Source organism: Lactuca saligna, chromosome 8 (assembly GCF_052625555.1).
Source record: "Lactuca saligna cultivar CGN05327 chromosome 8, ASM5262555v1, whole genome shotgun sequence".
Lineage (NCBI taxonomy): Eukaryota > Viridiplantae > Streptophyta > Magnoliopsida > Asterales > Asteraceae > Lactuca > Lactuca saligna.
The window spans coordinates 228,365,877-228,375,322 of NC_136424.1; the positions used below are offsets into that span (position 1 = coordinate 228,365,877).

General features: G+C 40.2%; 1 non-coding gene across 1 annotated transcript; it reads left to right on the top strand.

Moving 5' to 3' along the window:
* Window positions 1-8,465: 8,465 nt before the first annotated feature.
* On the top strand, window positions 8,466-8,572 carry LOC145013630 (small nucleolar RNA R71). The gene has a single exon (XR_013665178.1). It is a non-coding gene; the product is annotated as a small nucleolar RNA R71 (small nucleolar RNA).
* The last annotated feature ends 874 nt before the right edge of the window (window positions 8,573-9,446 follow it).

Below are 9,446 nucleotides of genomic sequence, written 5' to 3' on the forward strand. Positions count from 1 at the left end.
CGGTGGATTCAGGGAAATAGTCATGGAGGAAGCACATAGAACCAAATACTCTGTTCACCCAGGTTCAGACAAGATGTATCTGGATCTTAAGAAACAATACTGGTGGCCAAACATGAAAGCTGAGATAGCTACATTCGTGGGCAAGTGTTTGACTTGCGCCAAAGTCAAAGTCGAACATCAGAAACCTTCAGGTCTGCTCCAACAACCCGAGATTCCCGAGTGGAAATGGGAGATGATTACCATGGATTTCATCACCAAACTACCCAGGTGTTCTAGTGGGTACGATACCATATGGGTAATTGTCGATCGCTTGACAAAATCCGCTCACTTCATCCCAATCAAAGAATCATACAAGATGGAGAGACTCGCGCGAATCTACATCCAGGAGGTAGTGCGTCTTCATGGTGTACCTGTATCCATTATCTCCGATCGAGATAGTAGGTTTACCTCCAGATTCTGGCAATCTCTTCAGAAAGCCCTTGGAACCAAACTAGATATGAGCACGGCGTATCATCCTCAAACCGATGGACAGAGTGAGAGAACAATCCAAACCCTGGAGGACATGCTCCGGGCATGTGTCATTGACTTTGGAAAGTCGTGGGACACACACCTATCCTTGATCGAGTTCTCATACAACAACAGTTACCACACCAGTATTAGGGCTGGTCCGTTCGAAGCCCTATACGGTCGTAAGTGCAGATCTCCTCTGTGCTGGGCCGAGGTGGGGGATACACAGTTAGCCAGGAATCGAGTCCCCGACAGTGCTCTCACTGGTCCTGAAATCATCCGTGAAACCACCGAAAAGATCATTCAAATCCGTAACTGACCGCTGATAATCGTCGGAAACCACTAGAATTCCAGGTTGGAGATCGTGTCCTGTTGAAAGTCTCGCCCTGGAAAGGCACTGTACGCTTTGGCAAGCGTGGGAAACTTAATCCGAGGTACATTGGACCCTTTGAGATCCTCTCCAGGATTGGTCCAGTTGCTTATAAACTTCATTTACCTCACGAACTCAGTAACATTCATCCTGTCTTTCATGTTTCAAATCTTAAAAAGTGCCTATCCGATGAAACCCTAACAATTCCCTTAGACGAGATCGAGATCAATGAAAACCTCAACTTTGTGGAGGAACCGATCGAAATCATGGATCAAGAAGTTAAACGTACAAAATAAAGTCACATCCCGTTAGTGAAGGTTCGCTGGAATGCCAAACGGGGACCGGAATTCACTTGGGAACGGGAAGACTCAATGAAACAGAAGTATCCACAACTCTTTTCTTATCCATGATTTGTATCTTGTCTTATGTTCCAAACTTGAATTTCGGGACGAAATTCCCTTTAACGGGGGGATAATGTAACAACTCAAAATTTCCGCTTCTTTTTAAAAGTAACTTTTTCATAATTCAATTCGCGCAACCGATCGTCGTTCCGATTTCCGATTTACGATCTTCCGTTTAATTAAGTCATTATCTAGTACACATTTAAAATGACTTAATGGGTGTCTTAATACATTTAGAAATCAATTTAACACCCAACTTTAGTGATCGGAATAATTCTAGAATTTACCGTATCGGGTTACGGTAACTTAATCGGGTACGACCAAAAACCCCGTCTAACGCCGGTATCAGGTAAAATTCCACCGTGTCCAAAACTTAAACACTATATAAACGTGTTTAAGACTTCATTTGAAGCCTTTTGGCAAGTTTCTCACTAAACGCTTACAACCTCTCTCCTCAAGCTAGAATTAAGGTCCAAATCACAAGTTTAAGGCTTCAAATCTTTAAGGTAACCTCCCTAACATGTTATTCAACACCTTTAGCCTTCAAATTGATGAAATAATTGAATTTTAGGTCCAAGAACATGAGTTTACGGCCAAGGAACAAGCTTGGGCAATAAACTCCATTTAATGGGGTTTTAAGCCCTTAAACTCCTTCCTAAACTCAATTGGACTTTAGATATGGCTATGGGACTTCAAGATATGGACTTAGAACATTTAAAACTATGATTTTGAGCCATTTAAAGGAGTTTATGGCCAAGGCATAAGCTTGGGCCGTAAACTCAAGTAAAAGGGGTTTTTCATGCCCTAAAACCCTTCCAAATCACTCCTATGGCTTAGATATGAATTGTAGGACCTTGGTTTTAGCATTTTGGACACTTGAAACATGAATTTTGTGGGAATTATGTGAGTTTACGGCCAAGGATAGTGCTTAGGCCGTAAACTCCCCAAATTGTGACATAAATCCAATTCTAAGGTGTTAGAAAGCCATCCAACACCACCAAAAGCCTTGGAATAAATCAAGGGACCAACCAAAAATACTTTAAGGGTTTAAAACACATCATTTGTGGGACTTATAAGGGTTTACGGCCAAGGCTTGTTCTTGGGCCGTAAACTCCAAAACTTTTGGTGTTAGAATGCAAACTAAACACCCCTAAAGCCTTTAGATGAATTTTAGAAGCCCTTCTATGCAAGTTTTAAACCTTGAAACACTTTGTATGACACTACATTAGAGTTTACGGCCATGAGGAGGGTCTCATGGGCCGTAAACTCCATAACACCCCTCAAATGTCACATAAAAATCATACTAGGTCTTGGAATAATCTTATGAATCACATGTGATTTGTTTTAACAACATTTGACACCCATTTCATGAAGATTAAGGAGTTTATGGCCAGGAGCCTATACTGGGCCGTAAACTCCCATAAAATAAGCATTTTGATGATTTAAATTCAGTCCAAGTGTTCCAAGACAATTTAGAAAATCCATTCTAGCAACCTCTAGGTCCATTTGAGCCCTTAAACCCTCAAAACCACACCCACATGAGTTTACGGTCGTAAACTCATGTGTGAGTGTGTTTCATGGTTGTAAACTCATTTAAATGTTTACTTATGGAGAGTAAACTCATGTCCCAAGTCCCTAGTGCCATTACAAGTCCGAAGATGTCACCCGGGTCACTCCAAACGCTCGTTTTGAGGTGTTTAACCTCATTGGAGTGTAATGTTCCATATGATTAGTGAATGTATCTCTAATTGTATATATATGGACATTATATCATTTTACATAGGGTCATCGCGAGTAATCAAACCCCGAACCGACGTCTAGCATTCAAAACCGACACGTTTCCGAGTCCGGTGAGTTCATACCCCTACCCTTTTTCACTGTTTTCACTGTTTTCAGGGGGGGAAACACAAGCAAAGTACAAGGGAATTCTTGTACTCATAACATGTTTTCAAATGTTTGTTTCATATTCTTATGCTTTTATAACTGATAACTACAGCTGATAACAGATCAAACATACAGATCACATAACATATATTTGTGAAATAAGTCTTTAAACTAGTATGTTTTACATGTATTTCACAAATGGTTTTCCACATTTTATCAGTTAAAAGCATGTCATTAAAACATTTGAATATAATACCTGTACACTGTTTTGTCCTCGGTAACACTCCACGCACATACGCGAGTGGAGGACTTTCATATTATTACTAGTAAATTTGTTATTCCGGTATGATTGGAGACACGTCCTCGGAGAACACTCCACCTGGATTACGCGAGTGGAGGACTACACCCATAACCAGAATCTCTGGTATTTAGAGAGCGTGAGTTGAGTGTATAGATCTATACGGGACTGACTACCCCACACCTGGCTGCTAGCTACAGCCGAACCGAAATGGTTCAAGGGTGACGAAAGTCATAAATATGTGGACGACTTATTGCCACATGTGGACTACTTATTGCCACAGGTTTCAGTCTATTGTATGGTTATGGAACTCGCAATTAGGATAACAGAGATTTACTTACAGTAATAATGGATTACATTATACATCGTTTACATCGTTTATATCTTTTACAACTTTTACTTACTGTAACTAACATGCAGGAAGGTACGGGACCTTCCTGGGGAAAACATGGAATCTAATCACGATTACATCTTTTACATCTTTCACATCGTTTACATAAGATACATACATGCAGGAAAGCATGGGGCTTTCCTGGGTAACACTTACATAACCAGAAAGAGTCGCAGAATGGATAACATTACATCTTTTACAATTTGTAACATACAATAAGGAAAGTATGGGACTTTCCTGGTAACACATGATAACTAAACAGAACAGTTTAACCAGTCAGACAACCAACTATACATTTTCACATGAGTAAAGATGTTTTCAGTGTACAAACTTACTATACTTTACATTTGTGAAACAATAACCAACTTTTAAGAAAATACGGGATTTTCTTGGTGTACATAACATTTCAGAAACAGAAAGGAAACCGATACATTTCCGTAAAACAAAACCGCTTATGAACTCACCAGCTTTATGCTGATTTTCAAACCGCTTGTGTTCTCAGGTCAGCGTTAGAACAGGTACCCGAAGATCATTTTGCATGAAGACGGTGTACATGAAGACCCGTTACATTTTGTCTATATATACTATGTATCACAACTGTACAAATTATACTTTTGAAACAACTGTAAAACTGTTATTATGTAATGTAATGCTTGTTTTACTTTACTTACTATGTACATTGGATTTGATACTCAACACGGTAGTCAACCCCGGAAATGTATTTCCGCCTTCGGTTTTCGGGGTGTGACAAAATGTTTCCCGCTCATTGACATGCATCACATTCTTTGACAAATTGAGTTGCATCCTTAAAAATTGTGGGCCAATAAAACCCAGTATCAAAGATCTTCTTAGCAGTGTAGTGTGCTCCATGATGTCCACCGGTGGGCCCGCTATGACAATGCTCCAAGATTTGTCGGCTTTCATTCTCGAACACACATCTTCATATGATTCCATCCTCGAAACTTTGGAAAAGATAAGGCTCATCCCAAAAGTAATATTTTATTTTTGAAAAGAATTTCTTCTTTTGTTAGCGGGTAAGATCTTTTGGGTTGTACTTGCTAGCTAAGTAATTAGCTATGTCCACGAACAATGACTCTTCTCCAGTGGTCACCATAATGTATTCATCCGAGAAGTCATCTCCAAGTCTATCTTCTTGCAATTGTGGGTTTTCAAGCCTCGATAATTGGTCGGCTGCTACGTTCTCCATTCCCTTCTTTTCGCGTATCTCAATGTCAAACTCTTGAAGAAGTAGAACCCATCGTATCAATCTCGGCTTGGCATCCTACTTGGCAAACAAATACTTTTATAGCAGAGTGATCAGTAAAAACAGTTGTTTTAGATAAAACTAAATAAGGATGAAATTTATCAAAAGTATACACCATAGCTAATATTTCTTTTCAGTGGTGGCGTAATTCTATTGGGTCGGATTTAGAGTTTTTCTTGCATAATAAATAGGTCGAAAGTGCTTATCAACCCTTTGACCAAGGACAGCTCCTAAAGAAAAATTACTAGCATCACACATTATTTCAAATGGTAACTCCCAATCCGGGGCAATAATGATCGGGGCATTAGTCAATTTATTTTACAGGAGTTCAAACACCTCTAAACATTCTTTAGTAAAATTGAATGGTGCATCCTTTAAAAGCAATTGTGTTAGAGGTCTAGTTATTTTAGAAAAATCTTTCATGAAACAACGGTAAAAACCCGTGTGTCCAAGAAAACATCTAATGCCCTTTACATTAGTTGGTGGAGGTAATTTGGCAATGGTGTCAATCTTTGCCCGATCCACTTTAATTCCCGACTATACCCTCCTTGACCATAAAGTGACATTTCTCCCAATTAAGAACTAATTCGGTCTTTTCACACCTAGCAAGCATCAAATCAAGGTTAGTTAGACAATCATGGAAGGAAGATCCAAAAATAGAAAAATCATTCATAAAGACCTCCATGAAATTTTCCACCATGTTGTGGAATATGGCTGTCATGCACCGTTGAAATGTCGCGGGTGCATGGCATAACACAAAGGGCATGCATCTATAAGCGAATGTGCCACTTGGGCAAGTGAAAGTGGTTTTTTCTTGGTCCATGGGGTCTATGGGTATTTGGAAATAAGCCGAAAACCCATCCAAGAAACAATAGAAACTATGGCCCGATAATCGTTCTAACATTTGATCAATAAAAGGTAAGGGAAAATGGTCTTTACAAGTGGAATCATTTAGCTTTCGATAATCGATGCACACTCTCAAACCAATTACCATTCGTTTCGGAATAAGCTCATTCTTCTTGGTGGTTATGATCGTCACTCCTCCTTTCTTGGGCACCACTTGGATCGAACTAACCCACAGACTGTCGGAAATAGAGTAAATGATCCCAGCATCTAAAAGCTTGGCTACTTCCTTCTTGACCCCTTCTTTCATGTTTGGGTTTAATCTTCTTTGGTGTTGTACAACCGGCTTGGCTCCTTCTTCCAGGTTAATCTTGTGTGAACAATAGGAGGGACTTATTCCCTTAATGTCGGTAATGCTCCATGCTATGGACCATTTTCGCTTCTTCAATACTTAAACTAGTTCTTCCTTTTTAGATTTGGAGAGGTCAGAGGCTATTATAACTGGATTTTGATGGCCATCTTCAAGGAAAGCATACTCCAAGTGATCTGGTAACATTTTTATCTCGGTTTTTGGGTTCTGCATGTTGGACTCACCGATTACATGAAAGGAACTCGGCAAGTGAGAGGCTGAATTGACGACTTCCAACTTTTTTGCACATGAACTCAGCGAGTAGATCGACCCTACTCGCCGAGTAGCTTTATCAGATTGCCTTATTAATTCTTCATATTCCGCTTCTTCCAGCAGCCTCTCGATCTCCATTAGGTCTTTTTCAGCATCCAATTCTTCATCATAGACAGTGGACTTGTTGGAATCTTCATGATCATACTCTTCCATCAACTCATCAAAACATATCTATCGAGAATGACATGTCATCACGATTCCTCACATGCTTCGTATCTTGATCAACCCCGAAGGTGACTGAATATTCTCCTACCCGTAAAGTGAGCTTCGAGTCTCTCATGTCCACTATAGCACTTGTCGTGTCGAGGAAGGATCTTCCAAGGGTGATCAGGCCTTGAGGATCCGCCTCCATGTCTAGGATTATAAAATCTGCAGGAAATACAAACTTGTCCACTTTAACCAATATGTCTTCACATATTCCTCTTGGAAATGTGACTATCTTGTTTGCCAAGTGGATTGTCATGAAAATTGGCCTTGGTTCTGGGAGATCTAATTTCTTAAAGAGTGAGTAGGGCATGAGGTTCACACTTGCTCCTAAATCAGCTAATGCATGGATGGTGGCCAAGTTGCCAAATTGGCAAGGCAAAAGTCAAACTTCCCGGGTCACCTTTCTTCTTTGTTAATTTGTTTAACATGGTAGTTGAGCAGTTTTCATTAAGAATCACTTCTTTCACCTCCTCTATCTTCCTTCTATTTGTTAGAAGCTCTTTGAGGAACTTTTCATATTTTGGCATTTGAGCGACTACTTCAATGAAGGGTATGTTGATTTGCAGAGCTTTGATGTGATTTAGAAACTTCTGGTACTCCTCTTCTTGCTTTTCCCTCTTAACATGGGATGGGTATGGCATTGGGGGCTGAAAGGGCTTTTCAGAAACGTGTTCTTTCGAATTTTGCAATGGACTCGCCAAGTTCTTTCGAATTTTTCAATGGACACGTCGAGTCCATATTATGGACTCGGCGAGTAGTGTCTGTATCAAGCTGAATTTTATTTTGCTCCCTTTTTTCTGCGTCCTCCTGGTGCAAATCTTTGGGTGCTTCATTCTGAATAGGTGCTAGAGGAGTAATTATCTTCCCACTTCTTGTTGTTACTATGTTTATGTGTGTGCCTCGTGGGTTGTTTTCGGTTTTACTAGGAAGTTCGTCGGGTGATCTTTGGTTGATTTCTTGAGCAAGTTGCCCAAGCTGTGTTTCAATGTTATGGATAGATGCTTGCTGATTTCTAAGTATGCTTTTTGTTTCTTGGATTGCAACATCATGATCATTGTGTCTCTTTTCTAAAGCAGCTACAAATTTGCTGAGCATCTCTTCCAAACTTGGTTTTCTTTCTTGTGCCGGCTCCTCCTTTTGGTAAAAACCCCTTCCCTTTTGCTTGTACTTCTCATCCTTAGCCTTCTTGTACTCATCATAAGGGAGCCACTCCTTTGGTTTGCGCCAATCTTCATCATATCGGTCCCCACTTGAGTAACAAACTTGCACCTTTTTGTTGCCATTTTCATCCAAGTTGCATTCTCTAATAAGATGAGGCCCATTGTAATTCTCACAACCCACCTGAATAGCTTGGATCGGTTGATCCATTTTATCCATCCTCTTATCCATGGTTTTTAGCATAGCCATGACCGCTGACAAGTCTTCAGTAGTTTCATAAGTGGCTCCCCTAGTAACATCATTTCTTGGATTATGGTCTTCTCTAGAATGCTTAGAGAATTTTTCAATCAATTCCTTGATCACTGGGGGTGGCTTCTTTGTGAGCGGTCCTTGCGAGTCAAGTAACTGCCTAGTTGTTACATTGACTCCATCATAGAAGATGGAGACTTCTTGTTGGATAAGGTCATGGTGTAGGCAATTCCTTAGCAGGCTCTTGTACCTATCCCAAGCTTCATATAGTGACTCTCTAGCTTGTTGTTCAAAGTTAGCAATGGCCTTCTTCAATTTGGCTATTTTCGAAGGTGGGCAAAAGTGATCAATAAATTCTTCTTTCATCTTGGCGCATGTGGTGACTGACCCGGGAGGGAGTGACTTGAGCTAATATTTTGAGCACCTTTGAATGTAACTGGGAGCATGCGAAGTAGCTGGGTCTCGCGAGCCACATTTGGAACATGAAAGTAATCAGCTACATTATTGACTTCATCAAAGTGCTTGTAAGCATCTTCTTGGTCTTTTCCATAGAAAGGAATCTCCTTTAGTTGAGCGAGTATGTGGCCCTTCAGTTCGAAAGTAGTAGTATCAGGAATTGCGGGTTGCACAAGTCCCAATCTGGTAGCATCGCGGATCCTCTTCTTCCATTCTCCCATGGGAATTTCATCAATGTTAGCCATGGTAAGAGCTAACTCGTCTCCGAATCGGAGTCATGCACGTATATAGGTTCTTCTTCCTCCTCAGTGTCGTACTCGGTGTCTTCCTTTATCGGGTCTTCGCTTGCTAAAGATACGCTGGATGCTCCTGATTTGCTGCTCTTTTTCTTTTCAAAAACAGTCTTCAAATTAGACAAAGGTGACTTATTAGGTGTATTTGAGCTCTCCACGTCCTTGCCTCTGTTCTTTCTCAATGCGGATTCCAGGTCTTCAAACGGGGGTACCAGCGGAGTGTTTGATCCTCTGGTATAGATGGATAAGTAGAGTGTCGAACTTAGGGAACGAAAATTAAACTAATAACTAATTTTAACTAAGAAAGTAATAAAAGTAAAGGTTTTTCTCTAGTTTTACAAGACTAGAAACTTAAACAAAACACCTAACATGGGATTTAACTAAAAACTAACAAGTAAAAATTCACCAACTTTTGATAAAGAGTTCCTGTTTAGGTCCAACCA